At 41.4% G+C, this 22,380-nt stretch overlaps 1 long non-coding RNA gene and 3 pseudogenes across 1 annotated transcript in view; 1 reads left to right on the top strand and 3 right to left on the bottom strand.

The window, feature by feature from the left end:
* Positions 1–3,222: 3,222 nt before the first annotated feature.
* On the bottom strand, positions 3,223–4,398 carry LOC504995 (growth differentiation factor 3 pseudogene; annotated as a pseudogene).
* A 719-nt stretch (positions 4,399–5,117) lies between these two features.
* On the bottom strand, positions 5,118–5,274 carry LOC112443640 (uncharacterized; annotated as a pseudogene).
* A 4,883-nt stretch (positions 5,275–10,157) lies between these two features.
* LOC104971273 (uncharacterized) overlaps positions 10,158–22,380 on the top strand; it is a 32,495-nt gene continuing 20,272 nt past the window's right edge. Inside the window, exon 1 of the long non-coding RNA XR_001494297.3 lies at positions 10,158–11,419. This is a non-coding gene — a long non-coding RNA (uncharacterized lncRNA). The remainder of the gene's footprint in view (positions 11,420–22,380) is intronic.
* LOC782417 (zinc finger CCHC-type and RNA-binding motif-containing protein 1-like) lies at positions 12,855–19,167 on the bottom strand (annotated as a pseudogene).

The following is a 22,380-nucleotide window of genomic DNA, read 5'->3' as shown; positions in this document are numbered from 1 at the left end:
GACTGATGCTGAAACTGAAGTTTCTACACTTTGGCCACCTGATGGGAAGAGCCAACTCATTAGAAAAGACCCTGATGCTGGGAAAGATTGAAGACAGGAGGAGAAGGGGATGACAGAGGACAAGATGGTTGGATGGCATCACCGACTGAATGGACATGAGTTTGAGCAACTCCGGGAGATGGTGACGGACAGGGAAGCCTGGCATGCTGCAGTCCATGGGGTCACAAAGAGTCTGACATGACTGAGCAACTGAACAACAACAAAGCCAGGACCTAGACCTCGGAGGGTGAGAGCTGAGCTTCAGAAACATGAGTATAGGCATGAAAGCAAGTTGGCCAATAGATAGCCACAAGATGGTCTGAACACCCTGGGATGCTACCTTGAGGAAACTTGGGTGAAATTAAAAAGGAAGGGACAAAAGAAGGAGAAATGTTTGGGTTTTTTATGGTAATAGAATCGACTGCTTTTTCCAATAAGGCTCTGCTATGGACTGAATGTGTCCTCCCCAGAGTCACGTGATAAAACCCTAATCCCTAACGTGATAGTATTAGAAGATGCCCTTTGGGTGGTAAAGAGATCATGAGGGTGGAGCCTTCGTCAATGAGATTAGTGTTCTTATCAAAGGAATGATGACACAAATGAACTTATCTACAAAGCAGGAACAGACTCAAGCGTACCCAGCAGACTTGGTACGCCAAGTGGGAGGGAGTGTGGAGGAGGCATGGATTGGGAGTTGGGATTCGCAGGTGCAGATTATTACAGATAGAATGGATAAACAGATCCTCCTGTATAGCACAGGAAGTATATTCAATACTGCTACTGCTGTTAGTTGCTCAGTTGCTTCTGATTCTTTGCAACTCCCCACCAGGCTCCAGGCTCCCCATCCATCGCATTTCTCAGGCAAGAGTAGGAGTGGGTTGTCATTTCCTGCTCCAGGGGATCTTCCCGACCAAGGGTTGAACCCACGTCTTCTGCTTGGCAGGCGGATTCTTTACCACTGAGCCACCTGAGAAGCCCAGCTATTCAATATCCTGTGATAAACCACAACAGAAAAGAATATGAAAAAGAACATTACTGAATTACTTTGCTGTACAGTAGAAATTAACACAATTATATACCTCAATAAAATAAATTTTAAAAAATAAGAAGAGATATGAGAGCTGACCCTCTCTCTGCTCTCTCTCTTGGCAGGATGCAAAGAGAAAATGGCTATCTTTAAAACAGGAAGCAAGCATGCCCTCATCAGACACTGAATCTTGCTCACATCTTGCTCTTGAACTTCCCAGCCTCCAGAATTGTGAGGAACAATCATTTGTTTTTAAGCCACCCAGTCTATGATATTCTGTTAGAGTGACAGAAACTAAGAAAAGCTGGTTAGGTCAATGTAAGGTATATATCCACGTTGTTTCTCCTATTAACTGGCTCACACTGGTTGTAGGAGAACCTTAAGCTGAAGAGATGGAGACTTACTCTTTAGAGGCCTATATGAACTGGGCTGGGATAAGAGCCAGACATCCTGTTGAAAATCCTCTCCCTACCTTTACCATCTTCTTCTTCTTCTTTTTTTTTTTTTTTTAATTTTATTTTATTTTTAAACTTTACAAATTGTATTAGTTTTGCCAAATATCAAAATGAATCCGCCACAGGTATACATGTGTTCCCCATCCTGAACCCTCCTCCCTCCTCCCTCCCCATACCATCCCTCTGGGTCATCCCAGTGCACTAGCCCCAAGCATCCAGTATTGTGCATCGAACCTGGACTGGCAACTCGTTTCATACATGATATTATACATGTTTCAATGCCATTCTCCCAAATCTTCCCACCCTCTCCCTCTGCAACAGAGTCCATAAGACTGTTCTATACATCAGTGTCTCTTTTGCTGTCTCGTACACAGGGTTATTGTTAGCATCTTTCTAAATTCCATATATATGCGTTAGTATACTGTATTGGTGTTTTTCTTTCTGGCTTACTTCACTCTGTGTAATAGGCTCCAGTTTCATCCACCTCATTAGAACTGATTCAAATGTATTCTTTTTAATGGCTGAGTAATACTCCATTGTGTATATGTACCACAGCTTTCTTATCCATTCATCTGCTGATGGACATCTAGGTTGCTTCCATGTCCTGGCTGAAAAGGCAGCCTTCAGAATGGGAGAAAATAATAGCAAATGAAGCAACTGACAAACAACTAATCTCAAAAATATACAAGCAACTCCTACAGCTCAACTTCAGAAAAATAAATGACCCAATCAAAAAATGGGCCAAAGAACTAAATAGACATTTCTCCAAAGAAGACATACAGATGGCTAACAAACACATGAAAAGATGCTCAACATGACTCATTATCAGAGAAATGCAAATCAAAACCACTATGAGGTACCATTTCACGCCAGTCAGAATGGCTGTGATCCAAAAGTCTACAAGCAATAAATGCTGGATAGGGTGTGGAGAAAAGGGAACCCTCTTACACTGTTGGTGGGAATGCAAACTAGTACAGCCACTATGGAGAACAGTGTGGAGATTCCTTAAAAAACTGGAAATAGAACTGCCTTTACCATCTTCTTTTTTTTTTTTTTTAACTAATTCCTTCCTCTGATTTCCTAATATACATTCATATAATTACTGGTGCACTTTTATTTTTAATGAAGCCCAGTATGTTGGCTGGTCCTCTTCCCTTGGCATCTTACTATAAACTCACATAATGATAAATGGTTCACAGGTGAACTTTTATGACTTTTACTTATGCTAATCAGGCTCCCTCATTCAAGTCTGAAGGCTCATAGGATCTTAGTTCCCTGAACAGGGACTTGAACCCAGACAGTGGCAGTGAAAACCTGGAGTCCTAACCACTGGACTTCTGGGGAACTCCCAAAGTTGATGCCTCTAGAAAAACTGGATATTTAGCTGCTCTAAATCTCAGCTGCTTTATCTATGAAACATAAACAATAATGCTTACCTCAAAGAGCAGTGACATGTATTTATAAGTTAATGCATAGAACAGTACCTGCCCATAATAGGCTATCAATATACCTTCTATCTAGACTCTAATATACCCTCAGGTGCATGATGCAGAAATTAAGTTCATTAAGACCGTGTGTGTGTATGTGTGTGTGTGTGTGTGTGTGTATAACCAGGGGACATCATTAATCGTGGATAATGATGATAAACTGTAAGCATAAACATACTGACAATTCAGACCCAAAGGTCATAAACCAGGTAGTTTTATTATTAGAGCATTTACCCCGAGAGCACCCCTTCTAGTCTACTGCTGCCAGTCTACCCACACCCACACTCATCAACTATCATGTCTTCATAATGCCGTAGAATGACGTTGTCATCATTGTCCTGGTAGAGCATGGAGATGGGGGACAGCTTGGTGGGGATGCAGACAGCCTGGGGAACCTCCGGGTCGACGGAGTGCATCAGCGCTTGCATGAAAGCATAGTTGGAGCTGTTGAGGGAGATGGTCAGTGAGAAAGGACACTCTCCGTGGCAGTAATTGGCCATGAAACCCTTGGGGGCGATGATCCACTTGTGCCAACCCAGATCCCGGAAGTTGATGAACAGCTGGTGGCGATGGCAGAGGCTCTTGCAAGAAGCCTTCGAGGTAGAGACGGCTGCCCTCCTCTTGCGGGAGGGAGATCGGCACTGCTCAGGGTGGAGGGTGACCACCAGCAGTGAAGTGTGAAGAGAACGTCTCAGTCTGGCGCAGGTGCCCTCGAGCTGAAAATTCTCCCCCAAGGCTCTGCCTCCTTTGACCACTATCTCTAGAAACAGACCTAAATTCTTGTGGGGGTCATTATTCCTCTTAGCCACATCCAGCAGGTTGAAGTGAAGGACACCTTGAGGCCACGGTACTGACTGCAGTGTAAACATTTTACCCATCTTTGGGGTGGCCTGGTCTATGACATGGGGCTCCGTTTGAACCAGGGACAGAGACAGTTCCAGCTCTGGTCCCAGGTTATAGTAAGTGTTGGGCCCCAAGTCCAGGCCCAGCTGGGCCATTGTCAACTGCTCCTCATCCCCGATGGCAGACAGGTTAAAGGACAGGAGCTTCTGTAGGCAGGAGGCGTGTGAAAGGCTCTCGGAGTAAAGGAAGGAACCTTGATCTGGGAGAAGCCGGAGGATATTCCCACGGACACCCAGCTCCTTCACGTAGCACAAGTCTTTGGAGATGCCGGTGCTGGCTGCTTCCTCTTGAGCCTGGAAAATTCTCTTCAAGATGGAAGGCACAGGTTGGAATTTCTTGGGTGAAGGCACTTTGTCTAAGCCCAGAAATCGGAGAAAGACATGTTCATGGAATTGGAGTGTCTGGCCAAAGGCCAGAGTGAACAGGAGGCAGAGAGCCAAGGCTGCTAGGGAAGGAAGCATCTACCATCTTCTAAGGGAAGAGTAAAATAGGGAATCAAATATAGTACAAGTTTACCAGTTGGCTCTGGAGTTCAGTGGGACTTGGATCTATAACCTGGATATAACATTTAGTGCCTACATGACTTTGGGCAAGTTATTTGACCTCTCCATGCTTCAATTTCCCAAGTTCAGTTTCCTAATTTGTAGAAAGGGGATAATAATTGTACCTGCTTCAATAAGTGGTGATCTTTGTGAAAATTAACTGAGATAATGCCCACAAGGTAAAAGGCCTAAGCATAGTGTTTAATAAAAGTAACAGCTTTGATGTTGCTATAGTTTATTTATTTTTTGACAGAAATAGGGTTTATTGGTGAGCATGATTAAGGAAGGGACAGCACCGATGCTTTCATGAGTACAGCGTCCGCCGTTTGTCCAGGGAACCATGATTAGGGATGTATTTGACCCCACAGCCATCCGGGATGACCCACTTTTCTGCCACCATGTTTCCAGATTCATCCACATTAAACTTAGTAAATCCCCACTTCTTGGAGATGTGGATATTTTGGTGGCCAGGGAACTTGAACTTGGCCCTGCGGAGGGCTTCAATCACATGCTCCTTGTTCTGCAGCTTGGTGCAGATGGACATTATGACTTAGACAATATGGACCCTGGCCACTGTGCCCTGGGGCTTTCCAAAGGCACAGTGCATACCTGTCTGGAGCCTAGACTGGGGACAGCAGGCCAGTCATGAATGCCCACTAGAAAGAGTTGTCTCCAAGGTCCTTAGGGCAACCTATATAGGCAACAGGTTGTATACATGACTGAGAAGGCTGCTGTTTGCAACCATTGCACACTGGGCCCTCATGGTATTGTTCTTTATTATCACGACATAGGAAATCCGTTTTGTCATGTTAAAATTGGAGGAGATGGATGTTGGTAGGTGGCTTGAGGAGAAGACTTTGTAAAACATTCGTGAGAAAGAATGGGGCCCTTCAGGATTGCCTGAAAGTCCCTTGAAACTGTGGGTATTCTTTAGCATTGCTCAGCAGCCCAAGTGGCTGGAGAAAACATTTGATTGGATTGATGTCAGGTGCAGCAGAAGATGAGAGAGGACTAGGGGGCTGGCCTGAGCTCAGCTGAAGACCTGGAAGCATAGGTTTACGGTTCAAAGAAAGAACTTCTGTCACACAGTGGATAGAAGCACACTTCACTTCTCAAACTTCAAGTCTTTGGAGATAGTGACACAATTCTGCCTTACGTACATAACTGATGAGATAACTCATTTTCTTGTGGGCATTTTTACATTTTCATTGTATTGAATAAACTTGAGCAAATGATCTATTTGGCTTTTAAGTTTCTGAAAGCGTAATTTTAAGGAGATTTGAGAAATATATTCTCAAGGGTGTAAAAGAAGTATTTATAACTTAAGTCATGAGGCATTCACTTATTCATTCATTCATTTGACAAATATTTACTAAGTGCCAACTAGTTGAAGTCTAGGTGCTCTAAACAGAATTGAAAATATCCTTCCTTTCAAGATGGTGCAGAAAATATTGATGTAATAGTAATAGAAGAGAAAATGCCCAAACAAAACTGCTTGTTAATTTCTCCATGAAGTCAGAGGACAGAGCTTTCTTCATGTTGAAGAGGGGAGAGAAAGTGTGTTTAGGAGGGGGCTTGAGGAGGAGGGCACACTTGAGCTTAAATTTGAGGATAAGTTAGAATTGCATGTATTATGTTGGAGGGAAGGAAGAAAAACTAACAAAGTAGAGGAGGTTTGGGTTGTGTTGAAGAAAGTGTGGGGCAATGGGCAACCCTAGTGATATGAAATAGTGGAAGATCAGATAGCCCAAGAAGTTCAGGCCAGTATCTGATTTGTCTTCAAATCTAACCTTCTAGCACCAAGTAGAGCTCCTTCTTCTAGGTACCCAATGCATATTTATTGAGCAAATGAATGAATGAGGTATAATTTTTCATCAGTTTATGGAGCACTTCCAAGGCCATCCTTTAAACTTTATATAGGCAGTGGGTAACCACTGACTATTCAAACTTCATTTATTCAACAAATATTTGTTGAAGGTTTTCAAGTAAGGAAATGGTATGAATTGAACGATGATGCAGGAAGATCAATATTCCTGGTTCAGTTTCTGTATCAGCAGCATAGACACATAAAAAAAAGTTTGTTCAGAGAGTGTTCTCAGGGCAGAATTAGTTTAAAGAAGACGTTCAGACTGACTAAATCAAAGACCCTATCCAAAGACCCTACTCCTATCTCCTTAACTGTGATACTGTGGCCCTGCTGGTTGCTGCCTCAACCCTAGCCAACCACTGCAAAAGAAATGGGCCACTTGTGGAAGGAATTGATACAAGCTGGTTTCATGCTTTTCAAATTACTTACTTGTTTGCTACTTTCCCTACTAACTGCTGCTAGGTCACTTCAGTCATGTCCGACTCTGTGCGACCCCAGAGACGGCAGCCCACCAGGCTCCGCCGTCCCTGGGATTCTCCAGGCAAGAACACTGGAGTGGGTTGCCATTTCCTTCTCCAATGCATGAAAGTGAAAAGTGAAAGTGAAGTCGCTCAGTCATGTCCGACTATTAGCGACCCCATGGACTGTAGCCCACGAGGCTCCTCCATCCATGGGATTTTCCAGGCAAGAGTACTGGAGTGGGGTACCATTGCCTTCTCCTGCTAGGTGTCTAATATTTAGGGGTCTGGAAGATGTTAGAAGAATTATTTTTTATACCACAAAGTATCTAGAATATCCTGTATTTTTCAGGGAGAAAGGGTTAATCGTGAACCTTCCAAAAGACCATGGCTATTTTGTCTTGCAGCATGAGCCATTTCCTGGACATTTTCCACAGGGGAGTCGGGATGGATGAGTGTCAGTCACTGTTGTTCTTGGAGTGGGGCACTGCAGAGCTCTGGCCAGCCACCCTAAGAGATCAGGTACACTTGTCATAACAAGGCAAGGAAACAGAAGTAATTAATGCTCTAGAAATTTTAATGATACTTCACTGTCTCTGCTTGAAATCATACATGGATCCTACTCTTTAATTTTTTCTTAGAGGAAAAAAAGTCCTCTTCTTGCTCTAGTAAGAAAAATAAGTTTATAATTAGAAGTTAATGGTATCAATCATCTCTGCCCAAGAAATGTTATTAAAGGGGATCAAGCTACTTAGTCTCTTTATTGTAGTCACTGAGTATAGTCCATGGAAGTTTGCCATGGCTTACCACTTACCCCTCTGTCTTAAAGAGTTTCAAACAATTTGTAAAACAAACAAAAAAGTAGCCTGAAAAGGGATGTATAAGAGCTACTTACTACTTAATACTATCTTGTATATAGATTTTTGTTCTTTGAAATAATTTTGTATTTTCATTTTCGGCTGCACCACACAGCTTGTGGAATCTTAGTTCCCCAACCAGGGATTGAACTTAGGCCCTCGGCAGTGAGACCACAGCATCCTAATCTCCACACCACCAGGGAATTCCCTTAATATTATCTTGGATTAAAAAAAGGACGTGAAGGAAAGTCCTTTTTGAATGAAATGCTGTTTTCTTATGTGCTGAAATTTTTGTCTTGCTAGTTTAACAAAAATCAATTAACTGAGGCCAGCAAAAAGAAGGAAATCATTCCTGACTTTGGCAAGTTCCTAAAACAATGAAATATGGGCAAATAAAGAATGTTTTCAAGATTAGAACCTTGGTGTTCAAAGGAAAAATTATGAAACCTGAATTTATTCAACAAGCAATTAAACACTATGCCTTACATTTGATTAATGCTTTACAATTTCTAAAGCAGTTTAGCATCAGTTTCCTCATTTGCTTCTCACAACAGCCATAAAGACACATATTTATTATGCCCATTGTGCATAATAAATGGAGGAGAAAATTAAGAGTCAGAGAGGTTTAGTGGTAGTGCTATTATTTGAACCATGGCTGGTCTGACCCCAAACCAATGCTCTTTCCACTGGTGCACGTATTCAGTGTTGGTTTTTTTTTTTAATTTTGAAATACAATTTTTAAAGGTTGTGCTCCTTTTACATTGTTACAAAGTACTGGCTATATTCCTTGTGTTGTACAATACATTCTTGTAGCCTATTTTACCCTCAGTAGATTGTGCCTCCCACAACCGCATCCATATTCTGCCTGCCCCCCTCCCCAACTGGTAAGCACTAGTTGATTCTCTGTATCTGTGAGTGTGCTTCTTTTTTTGTTATATTCACTAGTTTGTGTATTTTTTAGACTCTGCATATAAGTGATATCAAACAGTATTTGTCTTTCTGTTTATTTCACTTAGCATCATGCCCTCTAAGTTCACCCACGTTGCGGCAATTGGCAAAATTTTCTTCTTTTTTATGGCTGAGTAGTATTCCATTGTGTGTGTGCATGCATGTGTGTGTGTGTGTGTGTATCTTTATTTACTCACATCTTCTTTATCCATTCATTTGTTTTGGGATACTTGAGCTGTTTCTGTACCTTGGCAATTTTAAATAATGCTGCTATGAACATTGGGGTGCATGTATCTTTTTGAATTAGTGGTTTTGTTTTTTTCAGATATATACCCAGGAGTGGAATTGCTGGATCATATAGTAGTTTTAGTGTTAGTTTTTTGAGAAACTTCCATTCTGTTTTCCACAGTGGCTGTAATAATTTACATGCCCATTCAGAGTTATTTTTAACCACTTGAACTATTCTATCTATCTATTGAAATTAGTTTTTGACCTTATTCTTCTAGGTTAATGAGAAATACATTTTGTTGTTGTTGTTGAGAGTGTATCATTTTTTTTTTCACCAAAATCATGTAGGACCAGTAAAGTCAAATAAGTCAGTAGGAGACCAGGAGAATGGAAAATATTATTGAAGAGTATAGAAATAATATATATTTAACATTTGATCAAGAGTATACTAAAGAAAAAGGAAAGAATAATGGAAAAACTTGGCCAAAATGCTGTTCAAAGGGAAAACATGATTTGCTGAAAGATGATGCACTAAATGGAAAGGAGATAAATAATGGAAAACTGTAAATAATTAATGCCTTGGTGCATGTGTATTTGACAAAGACAAAACTACTTTCTCAAAGTGAAGCAACATGCCCAGCACTGAAGGAAAACAGGTGAAATGAGCACTAGATTTTAAGCATCTCTCAAAGGATGTTTTGAAATCTCAGAGATGATCACTGGATTTTTTTTCATTTTTTTTCTGTTGTCTTATGAAAAGCATTTCTTTCTTTTTTTATAAGTATTTATTTATTTGGCTGTGCTGGGTCTTTGTTGCTGCATGGGCTTTTCTCTACTTGCAGTGCACGGGCTTCTTATTGTGGTAGCTTCTCTTATTGCAGAGCACAGGCTTTAGGGTGTTCAGGCTTCAGTACTTGTGGTATATGGGCTCAGTAGTTGTGGCTCCTGGGCTCTAAAGCATAGGCTCAATAGTTGTGGTACACTGGCTTAGCTTCCCCATAGCATGGGGGATCTTCCTGGTCCAGGATCAAACTTGTGTCTCCTGCCTTGGCAGGAGGATTCTTTACCACTGAGCCACCAGGGAAAGCCCAACAGTATTTCTGATAACGTGCAAATCTTTACTGACAGTTTAATGGCTCTCTTTCCCGATTCCAGTCTTGAGACAGTGTCCTCAGTTAGCTCTTTCACCTCTTGTGGATGTACGTGGAATACTTGCAGGACACAGGGCAGCTGCTAGATGGATATTCTGCTCAGGTGACCTCCTTGGGAATCCCTCTTGCTCTCCTTTGTTTTGAACTCTGACTCAGCCATACTCTGAGGCAGGGAGATGACGTGGCCTTGCAGCAGCAGTTTTCAGGCAGAGGAGTGACAGCTGGGCTGCTGGGAATCAGCTCAATACATAATTCAGTTCCTTTTATTTTTTTTAGAAGTTTATTGCAGTTTTTTAATTTATTGCATCAAAATTTATGAAAAATCTGTGATAAAGTATATATTTGTGTATATAGAATGTATCAGTATTGTATACATATACGTATATACATACATGTGTGTGTCGCCACCCTCTCATGGGCTTCCCTGCCCTGGCAGACACAGTTGCCACTCTCTTGAACAGGCTTCGCTTTCTTCTTCATTTGGCTGACTGCTGCTGTTTCTGTAAGAACGGGTCCTTTTACTTTGGAACCCACTCGTTAAGGTGCTACCTCGATGTGCTCCCTCAGCACCTGGTACCCACACGCCTCTCCTTATCCATGTTGAAGCTGCTGATTCACTTGTGTGTCTTCCCCAGCAGTCTGTGAAAGGTGTGAGCCTGTAGACTGGGCCCTTGGGCTGAGGGACTCCATCTTGCTGCAAATTATTTCAGACAGATTTTTACTATTGTGATTATTATTACTGTTGTGCAATAACTTCTGGGCAGCAAAGCAATTAGGCTCATTTTAAAGCAAATGGTTCTTTGGTCGAAATTCACAAGGTATGAGCATATCCTGTTTCATCATGTGATTGAGGAAAAGCTTTGTTCAAAAAATTGTATATCCTGTAACAGCTTTAGTTTCTGATAGAGGGCAGCAGAGTCCATGAAAACAGAGGCAGGCCTTGAATGGGTAGTTTACAAAAGTTTGGAGCCAAACGTTTAACCATTTTCAGCAGAAACTAGCCCTTGGTATCTGACAAACCTCACTGTGCAATAAAGACTTCAAGGGAAAGGCTGGCTTTTATTAGTGATATTCTTTGAAGGCACTATAAATAATTTACAGTCTTTTAAAAGGAAAAAAAATATCATTTTTTTAAAATGCAAATAATCCCCTCATTTTATCTCTGAGTAGGAACACCTCACTCTTCCCCCATGTGTTTCACCTTTTCTACTCACAGAGCACTTCGCCTCTGACGCTTTTGGTCACCAAATGTTGATTTTTTTCCCCTCCCACAAGGTATTCTCTACTACACCAGCTGGATATCCTGTAAATTCAAATTCAGTATCTACCTGGAGATGGCATCAGCTCTCACAGGTTAAGAGCTCAGTCCCCACAAGACTGATGCCATGCCACCAACTTCAGATGCCAATCTCAAGTCGCATGTCATCACCGGTATTTCTGACCCAGCCACTGTAAATGTGAGTACCCACGACCTCCTCTTTGGGTTCAATAATTTGGTAGAATGGCTCACAGAATTTGGAAACAGTTACGTTTACTGGTTTGTTACAAAAGGACACGAAGTTGGATACGGGTGAAGGTCAGATGGAAGAGATGCAAGGTGAGTGAGTGGGAGAGGTTCATGCTCTCTCTCTAGTGCAGTTTCCTAGCACCTCCACGTGTCACCAGACTGGAAGATTCCAGACCACATGCACATTTGGGATTTTTACGGTGGCTTCATCACATGGTCATGATTGACCACTAACTCCATTTCCAGTCTCTCTCTCTACCCTTCCCAGAGAATAAGGGATGGGGCTGAAAGCTCCAAACTTCTAACCATGATTGGTTTTTTGAGTGACTATCACTCATCCAGGAGCCCACCAAACTTTGCCTTTTTTCACCCAGGAAATTCCAAGAGATTTAGGAATTATGTCTCAGGAACTTGGGGCAAAGGTCAATACTTTCTATTATTTCACAATTATAAAATCTTTAAAAAGATGGGTGCTTATTTTTTTTTTGCCAGTAACTTGTAAAATTATGTTAAGGCATGAAATATTTCCATCTGGTCTTAGGGAGAGTGTCAAGATTTGCAAATTATTACCAGATGCTGTGGCTACCTTCCCCTTTGCTGCCTTGGGGGAAAAAAGACATAAAGTAGAAAACAAACAAACAATGAAATCAATTATCGTTTCAAATCAACAGCAAGCAAATAGAGTCTAAATCATCTCTCTTCTACCCATCATGGCATGAGAGCGAGTCTCATGCCTCATGCAATTAAAAAAATTTTTTTCACTTATTTTTGGTTGCCCTGGGTCTTCATTGCTGTGCGTGGGCTTTCTCTAGTAGTGGCGAGCAGGGGGCTACTCTTCGTTGCAGTGCCCAGGCTTCTCATTGCTGTGTCTTCTCTTGTTGCAGAGCACAGGCTCTAGGTCCGGGCTTCAGTAGTTGTGGCACCTGGACTCAGCGGCTGTGACTTGGGCTCAAAAGTTGTGGTGCATGGGCTTAGTTGCTCCACAGCATGTGATCTTCCTGGGCCAGGGATCAAAGCTGTGTCCCCGGCATTGACAGATAGATTCTTATCCACTGCGCCACCAGGGAAGTCCCTCATGTACCTTTTTTAAATGAAGTTTTTGTTTTAAGGATGAAATTTATTTCAAAAGTCCTCATATAAACCAATCATGAATAATCTTTTGTAACAAACTTCTCAAAGAAATCTTTTTACTATCTACCTTTCTTCTTGGGATAGCATTATTATGATAGTATTAAATTTTTGTCTTTATTCAAATGAACTATTTTCAAGATTAATGATTATTAGCAAATCTTGATGTAAAATAAATGTGATACTTTCAAATTACTTTTCATTTTCCTATGTAGCATTTTAAAGTAGAAAAGTATTTGGTACTAAGTGCTCTCATGTTCAAATTCTAAAATAATATTTAGTCCCAGTGGAAACTAGTACTCCAAGACTTAAACACTTTTTAATGATATTTACACAATACATATATAATTTTAATCACTAAGTTCCTTCTCATCATTGAAATATGTTCTTTTCTTTATCCCTGGGTGTTTTGAATCATCTGATGTTGAAGGACCCCCCTGAACTGGGTTTCCATTTTTTGTTGTTTTTCAATTTTGAATTGCTGGAAATCTGTGGCCTGACTGAGGCTGTTAAGAGCAGGATCTTCCCCTTCATCTTCACTGTCTTCTTCAATTCCTTCTTCTGGCTCAGGAATTTTCCTTTTTTTTTTTTCTTTTTCTTCTTTGGAGGTTCACATCCATCAAGTGTATTTTTAGGACAGGCATTAACTCAAGTGTCCACTTTCTCCAGGTTCATAACACTTAGGTTTATCAAGCTATATAGTTTCATCTTTGATGAATCCAGCTGCTCTTCCATTGCCAATAGCAATGCTTGCTTTTATCACTCTACCAAATAACTGTTTGTTGTTTACTGACTTGGCACAGTTTTGTGCAGATTCTTTATCCAAAAATAAAATAAATGCAACCCCTGTACCCCTCCTGGTATCTTTATCTTTCATTATAGTAAACTTAACAACTTCACCATACCTGGAATATCTGATGTAAGCCATTGTTGATCAGGGAAGAGGGCAGGTTGGATACATACACTGTGCTTGTACTTGAGGACAATCTGCCACTCAATTCTTCAGGTGGGGTGGGCCCAGGAGACCAGAAGGGCACAAGCCCTCAGCTCTCTAGGGGCTCAACCGCAGCTGTTTGTTGCTCCTTGCATCTGCCTTGGCATCACAGATCCCAGTCACTCATGTACTTTTTATGTTTAGTGATAGCACAGGGCCTGGCATGCAGCAAGCAGGGGCCCAGCAAACATGTGGAGCTTAGCAAGCACCTCTGATCTGATCACATGTAAGTTCTCCAGGGAGTTTCTGAGTTGTTTCTCACATCTAGTTGTCCCATAAATGCAAAGTGAGGAATTTGCATTTAGAAACATGCCATAGACACATACTATTCCATCTTTAACTTGATGGACTCTGTTAATGTTCTGTTATTTAAAATCCTGAAAAGCAGAGTAGGGGAAAGAAAAGGGGCAAGATTCCATGTGGTTGCCTAGTGGGTGTGCACAAAGAGATGTGCAGATGGGCTGGGTCTGGTTGGCAGAAAGTTGATGTTTAGCCCACATGGTCAGCTCAGAACTAGGAATAGAAAAGAATTCAACAGGGTATTCTAAGGTTCTCTGATGCCTTCTCTCTCTTAGTCTGGAAATCCTAGGTGGTTCAGCTCGAATTCCCCCATGTCCCTCTTTCCAGGTTTCTGCAGGGCCTTTGTTAACCGGAGCATCCCTTTTTTTTTTTTTATCATGTTGGTGGTTAGACCTTGTCCCCATCCTTGAGTGTTAAGTTCCATTTGTACTTGGAGGCAGTTTTTAAAACTGGGCCCTTTGCAGGTAATGAGAGCCTGGCCATTTCTTTTCATAATAACTTGGAGCTTCTTTCATTAGCTTTCATGTTTCATCCTACTTATAGAGACAGCAATTCTCTTAGGCATAGGACAGGTATTAGAAACCTCTCCTACTAGATGAGTTAGATGAGACTCAGGGGACATCTTGGTCCTTTGATCACCTAGGTTGTTACTGGCAGAGTCTGGGTGGGAATCTTCTCATCCAGACTCCCCTGGAAACTCATCATGCTCATTCATCAGTGGGACCAGGTTCAGTGATGGGATAGGGGAGATGCAGAAAGATAGGATCAAGGGAAGGCATGCATGTTCAGGATGAGTACACAGCCTGGTCCAGTACATGGTGACTGTGTGATGGGATCACAGGGTGGCCCAGCTGTTGGTGTAGGAAAGAATGTGGAGAAAATAAGCGGACATTTTTTATCAGAGGCAAACATTTCCACGGAAAAGGATATGGGTGGAGACATATCCAAGGAGGTGGGGATTAAGGGAATAATCTTCCAGGGGGAACAGGGCATCTTGAGGTGTCTTTTACTGGATCAGGCCATGCTTTATTTTATTCAATTGCCACAACAGCCTTGGAAATAGTCATGACTCTGCCCATTCCTCAGATGGGACAACAGAGTCACAGGGAGGTAAGCAATCCCCAGTACAGCTGCACTGAAGACCTCTAGGGACTACATTGACATAAAGTACCATGGGAACAAAGCCCCCTGGAATTATGCAGTATTATACAGTAATTAGGAAGCAGAGCTCACATGTAGGCTATTTGGCTCCATAGCCTGAGTTCTTAGTACCCCTTCACACTCACTTTTCCAAGACAAGCTTTTCTGGAACCCAGCCTTACCCATGCAGGCCCTCATTCAGGTAGATCTCCAATTTAACAAGAAAGAACATTGCACAGGTTATAGTTGTGGGGGAGAAAAACCACCCCTGAACTCAGGGTCAGAAGCTGGGGTTGAGTCCTGGTTCTGCCTCTGACTGTGTGACCTTGGCCAGCGACCTCATCTCTTCACATAGCCATTTGCCATTTGTACACGAAGAGAAAAGTGCATCCTTCTCTCAGGCTTGCAGCAAGCGTTCTGTGAGATTAATGAATGTGGAAGTGCTTTGTAAGCTGTGAAGGTCTGAACAAACTACAAATGTTCATACAAATCAAGAGACGGAATGGGACCGGCAAGCGGCCATTTATTATGTGGACTGATATGTATGCAGAGTGTGGACTTTTTATGCCTCATTTGCTCCTGTGAAAAATGTATAAGCGACAACGTCTTGAGTCTGCACACAGAGGATGGGGCTTTTGTGTGTGCTGTGGGTGTTGCAGCTGCCGAGGGAGGAGGCCAGGAAATGAAAACCATGTGGCTCTGAGTTGGGCCTTGAAGCTTCAGACTTCCCCACAAGGAAGAAGAAAAAAAACTTGCTAGATGTTCTTGGGTGATAACGATGAGAAATATGAACCCAGCCTATGTTCCCTGGCTTCTTGTGTTTCTCTTGAGCAAATGTTTCAGTTCTTAAGGCAGCTTAACAGCAAAATCACCTTTCATTTGTTGAAATATAACAAAATTGGGCAGAATCAGAGGCTCAGATGCTGTAAAAATAAGCTATAAAATTTAAATAAGTCTTAAGTGAATTGGCCTCAGGCATTTACTTGAGTTGAAAAGGAGTTGTGTGAATGTGGATCTTGGTTTTTCTTACTGTCCTCTACTATGCTGGCTGGCCGTGACTGTGTGCAAAAGTGCTCATGCTTACAATTCTAGTCTCTAAGGAGAAAGAAAGAGCAAAGAAAGTTCTTTTTAGCCCATCACTTTCTCTGTAACTCACTTTTAAAGGAAGAATCTGATTAGGTTGTCTAAAAAGGCACACTCAAGAACTTCCACCCATAAAGATCTATAGTCTGAGCATTGTGAGGTAATGATGTTTATCAGACTGTGAATAATTAAAAAAAAAAAGAGATGAACACTTGTGAATTGTATGGTGCTCCTAGGCAAGATGGCACTTCCCAGGGGGCTCAGTAGTAAAAAATCTGCCTGTCAATGCAGGAGACATGGGTTCGATCCCTGGGTTGGGAAGATCCCCTGGAGTAGAAAATGGCAACCCACTCCAGTTGTCTTGCCTGGAAAATTCCATGGACAGAGGAGACTGGCCAGCTACAGTCCATGGGGTCACAAAGAGTCAGACACCACTGAGCATGCACGCACACACGAGGCAGAAGGGAAGGAAAAAAATTCTTTACCTCAATTTGAAGAACTGAGTTAGATAGAAGGATCATAACACACACATATGTATGTATGGGGTAGGGAGAGAAAGAGAGGTTCTGGGAAGAGAGAGAATTTAGTAACATAGAGGGGCTATGATCAGACATGAACAATAAATAGTTCTCACATCAGATATATTGAAGCAAGGAAGTATTGATATTTGTCTTGTGAAACTCTCTAAACAGATTAAAATTACATCTCTGAATTAAAGGAACAGCTTCTTGAACATGTACTTTAATAGAGACCTTTCACCCCAAGTGACTGAGATGAGCAACAAACCTAAACAAAGCAATAAACTCAAAGTAATGAAATGCTCCCTGGTTATTGAGAAAAGGAACTGGAAAAAAGAAAGTGACTTTTCTCATAGGAATGGACAGTGGTTTTACATTTGAACTTTTAAGACAATTCATTGACCCTTAGGAGTTGGAATAACTTCAGAGATTCTTTCATCCAACCTCCCTCAGATGAGTAAACTGAGACCCAGAGAGATTCAAAGTCTTGCCCAAGGCCCACGATGGGAAAGGGGCTGAGCCAGCCCCCCACTCCAGGCCTCTGTCAGCACCCTACATAAAAAGATCAGTGAGGCTTCCTCTTGAGGCTGGGACTCAGGATGCGTGGGCAGTTGCTCTCGTGTAAAAAGAGGCCTCTTTTAATATTCCTTCATTTTAAAAGTTTAACATCTGCTACAGAGAGAGGAAAATAAATTCCACTGGCTTCTTTTTTCATTTCGTTTTATTTTGTATTTAAGAGTGGGGGTGGAAAGAGGGGCTTGAAGTTGGAGACAGTAACATGAGCCATGAAAGCACTCTGTAATCCATAATTAGAAAGCAAAATGCTTTACAGATGCCACCAAAAAGAAAAAAAGGAAAAGAAAACAAAGCGAAAAAGGCAATCTTGAACCAGGGTACACCTTTCCACCTTCCACATCAACCAGGTAAAAGGACTCAGATGCTAATAAATCACACGTCCACTAGAATCCTTCTGGATATTTATTCACTTGGCACAAGTGACAGTAGTAGTAGACTATATGTAACATATGCTTTGTATTCAGACGATTTCTGTGCTTCTTCATCCTGGTTCTGAGCTAATCAAAGTGAGCATCTGTGTCCTGGAGGTGCTTTCTTAACAAGTCTAGACTCAGACTCAGAATTCAAAGCATAGAGAGGGGCTGGTATGTGACTAGTTGCTATCAAAGTGCTAGGACTCGAACTTGCCAAGCTAGTCAGAGCAAATGAAAGTCCATTCTTGGGTCTGTCTATCTCTTTACACCAGGTACTCACTCCCTCCTTATTAAAATTCTACCTATAGTTAGCTATCTTTACCAAAAGGCTTTTAATTAAATTGTTGTTGTTGCTGTTCAGTCGGCTAGTCATGTCTGACTCTTTGCCACCCCGTGAACTGCAGCATGCCGGGCCGCCCTCTCCCTCACCATCTCCCAAAGTTTGACCAAGTTAATGGTCCTTGTGTTGGTGATGCTGTCCAGCCATCTCATCCTCTGATGCCCTCTTCTCCTTCTGCCCTCAATCTTTCCCAGGGTCAGTGACTTTTCCAGTGAGTCGTCTGTGTGCATCAGATGACCAAAATACTGGAGCTTCAGCTTCAGCATCAGTCCTTCCAGTGAGTATCCAGGGTCTTTCTCCCTTAAGATGGACTGGTTTGATCTCTTTGCTGTCCAAGGGACTTTCAGGAGTCTTCTCCAGTTCAAAGGCATCAATTCTTTGGTGTTCCTCCTTCTTTACGGTCCAGTTCTCACAACTGTATGTGACCACTGGGACCATAGCCTTGACTATACGGGCCTTTGTTGGCAGAGTAATGTCTCTGCTTTTCAAAACACGTTAAGTTTGTAATTGCTTTCCTGCCAAGAAGCAATTGTCTTTTTATTTCATGGCTGCAGTCACTCTCCGCAGTGATTTTGGAGCCCAAGAAGAGGAAATCTGTCACTACTTCTACCTTTTCCCCTTCCATTTGCCATGCAGTAATAGAACCAGATGCCAAGATCTTAGTTTTTTCAACATTTAGTCTTAAGCCGGCTGTTTCACTCTCCTCCTTTACCCTCATTAAGAGGCTCTTGAGTTCCTCTTTGCTTTCTGCCATTAGAGAGGTGTCATTCGCATATCTGAGGCTATTGATGTTTCTCTCACCTATCTTGATTTTGACTTACAACTCATTAATTAAATTAAGCGAACACAAATCTAAGAGAATCCTGAAAGAGCAAGACAGATGCTCCTTGATGATATCCTGAAAGGATTTAGGTAGTACGATCAATATTTCCTGATGATTGCTGAACTTGGACTGATATATAATACTTTGTTCATGTTAAATTACAAGTCATAATGGTGGATATTTTTTTCCCCTAGAATATTGGTGACTTAAAGGGTGTCCGTTAAAAGTTCATTTGGCTATAAGTAACAGAAAATCCAGTTTATGAAGGCTTAAACACATGAGTTTCAATTTCTTTCTTTCTTTTTTTTTTTTCTGCTGAACGACTTACGGGATGTTCCCACAACCGGAGATTGAACAACCCAGGCCATAGCAGTGAAAGCCATAATCCTAACCACTAGGCTACCAGGGAACTCTGAATTTCAATTTCTTACTCAATGAGAAGTCTGGAAGTAGGCATCTGATGGTGTTGTTTTGGTGGCTAAAGATAGAGGCCAATGTCTTGATAAACTTCTTGGCCTTCTGTCATAGTTGCAGGACATCAAATAGTAGCCAACATGCCCAAGTGTAAGGCAGAAAGAAGAAGGGAAAGGGGAGGCCAGCTGTATCTAGCCTTTTTTATCTGGAAAGCTACAGCTTTCTCTGACCACACTCTCAGGTTGATTTCTGCTTATGCCTCATTGGCCAGAAGTGAGTCATAAAGCCCCTCTACCTGCATAGGAAGGTGGAAGAGAAAGAAAAGATGATAATGATTATTTTTAGGCCACTTTTGATCCATCTGAGACTACTGAGTACATTGTTTCTCTAAACCAAATCAGGGTTCAGTCAGCAAGGTAGAAGGTGGAGAATGGTGGTGGTGTTTGAATAATCACTAGCAGTGAGTATCATAAACTGGAGTTCTATTTTAATATATTTATAAGTGTAATTTTCACTGTTAATAGCAAACAAAACATATTTAAAATGCAGAGAGTTTTACTACCTTTCCTCTTGCTTCTTTACTTCAGTCTTTTGTTTATTTTAAATTTATTTTTTAATTGAAGGATAATTGCTTTACTTCAGTCTTGATAGACTTACAGCTTCCACATAATTTTCTTTGAAATGGCCACTGGCATCTACTTTCTTAAGAGAAGCATTGTTAAATCAAACCCCAGCTGTTTGCCTCCAGGGTTCTAACAGGGGCAAAACCTACATTAGTTTCCTGGTATTACATATATCTTCATGAACAGCTGGAAGTAATTTTCAACCTAAGCATTTCACATTTCATGGATGGGTGAACTTTACAATAACTTCGGAAGCAACTATTCTAAAGCTCATGCAACTTTGATTGGATGCTTGGCTAATTCCATCCATTTCTTTGGTGCTAAAATATTTAAAAACTCTAAAAGGGTCCTTACACAAGTTGTAAAAGAGATACAAGAAAGGCACAAAGGGAAAAAAAAACCATGTCTTCTCTGGTGCCTCAGAGAACATCCGGTCTATTCTCTGCACAACAGCCAGAGTGATCCTGCAAAAGGAAAAGTAGGCCATGTCATGCTTCTGGCCTCAGTTCTTCAGGGGCTTCCAGTCATCTCTGATGAAATTCAAAGTTCTTAGGATGTCTTTTGGGGTTCTGTGTAACCTGGGCCCTGCCTGACTCTCCTATTTTCTTCTCCTTTTCACTCTGTGTGGCCAAAGTGGCCTTCTTTCTTGTCACCACCACCCTGCCCCTTCCACCACCGCCCCCCACCCCCTACCACCGCCCCCCAACCCCCCATTTCCAACTCAGGCCTCTGCCCTTGCACTTCTTTTGGCCTGGGATTCTCTCTTCTCAGGTATGTGTGTGGCTTGCTCCGTTCAGGTCTCTGCTCACATGTCACCTCAGAGAGCTTTCTTCTCCCGATCACTCTGTCTTAAATATCACCTCCTCCCTTTATTCTCTGTCTGCAACCTGCTTTACTTTTCTACTCAGCCCTTATTATAAGCTATTAAATTATATAGCTGACTGACATTTACTACGTGTTCCCTGCTAGAATGTGAGCTCAACAAGGGTATGATCTTGGTTTGGCTTACTTATTTATCCTCTGTGCCTAAAATGGTATCTGGTACCAGAAGGCATGCAATAAATATTAATATGTATTTGTTGGATGGATGAATCAATAAAAAATTTTAAAACCTGGTTCTACTATCATGTGTTCAGAAGATTAATGGATGGGTTGGAGCTAGTTGGGCAATTTTTTTTTTCACCATGACTATACTGATATTTAATTTGTAAATATAAAACAATAAAAATGCTCAGTTAAATCAAAGGATGTTACATTGAAATGTGGTTCTTTCTTGAACCATTCATTCCATAGATATTCATTCACCTTATGCCTCTGCCTTAAGGAAGTACCAATGATTTTTCATATTTAACATGTTACCTCTTTATTTCCCTATAGAGTTAACTCTGTGTGTGTGTGTGTGTGTGCGTGCGTGCGTGTGCGCGCGCGCATGCAGAGTCACTCAGTTGTCTCTGACTCTTTGCCAACCTATGGATTGTAGTCCTCCAACTTCCTCTGTCCATGGGATTCTCCAGGCAAGAATGCTGGAGTGGGTTGCCATTTCCTCCTCCAGGGAATATTAACTTTACATTAACTATTAACAAAAGAGACTAGGAAAATTTTTCTAAATGTTCTTGAGGATTCAGTTTTTGGCTCTGTATCATGAACATGTTTTATTGATAACATAAATGAAGCTATTGAAAGTTCTTTGGTGAATTTGGTAAATGTTAGAAAACTATTTACCTCAGTGATGTTATAGAATTAAGATCCTAAAATATCTTGACCAGCCAGAAGTAATGATATAGCCTGTTGAAGAAAAAAATTAACTGATATGAGGACTTGTTCAAAGAGGGAAAATGAGATTTATCAGCAATATATTGGGAAAGGATTCAGAATTATAATCACTGTGATTCAATAGTGTGCTAAGGTTATCACTGAAATGAATGCAAACTTGGATGATCAAATATAGTAATATTACTGTATTATTACTGTCTAACATATTATAATGTACATTGTCAAATGAAAAAACAAATCCAGACTTAGGAAGGAGACACTAATTTGAAAAGGATTTTGGCCAGGAGGGGAAAGAGAGTACTGTATTGCAACAGGGAGAATGCTTTAAGCATGAGATCCTCAAGCTTCTCAAAAATCAAGGAAAAAGATATTTCTTTTTAGAGAAAACTAAGCAAAGAATCAGGTGTGGGAAAGTGAGAAGGGAGGGTGGCATGATCAGACAGCAGTTCAGAGGTTGTTCTGAAGCCAGTTTCTTCTCAGGAATGCTGAGTACTGAATACTGTAAACTGGCTCAGATTGAAATGGGCTAAAGTTTGGGGGCCTGGAGGAAAGAGAAAAGCTTAACCACAATTTATTTGGGAAGAGCAGTTCAGCGAATCATTTATGAGGAAAAGAAAGGAAATTTGGAGGGGGTCTATGTTAGGTCTTGTAAATAAGGGAGGGCGTGTCGCTAAGTCATGTCTGACTCTTTGTGACCCCATGGACTGCAGCACGCCAGGCTTTCATGTCCTTCACTATCTCCCGGAGTTTGCTCAAACTCATGTCCATTGAATCGATGACACCATC

Source organism: Bos taurus, chromosome 2 (genome assembly GCF_002263795.3).
Source record: "Bos taurus isolate L1 Dominette 01449 registration number 42190680 breed Hereford chromosome 2, ARS-UCD2.0, whole genome shotgun sequence".
In the NCBI taxonomy this organism is placed as follows: Eukaryota; Metazoa; Chordata; class Mammalia; order Artiodactyla; family Bovidae; genus Bos; species Bos taurus.
This window is presented reverse-complemented; position numbering and strand designations above follow the sequence as displayed.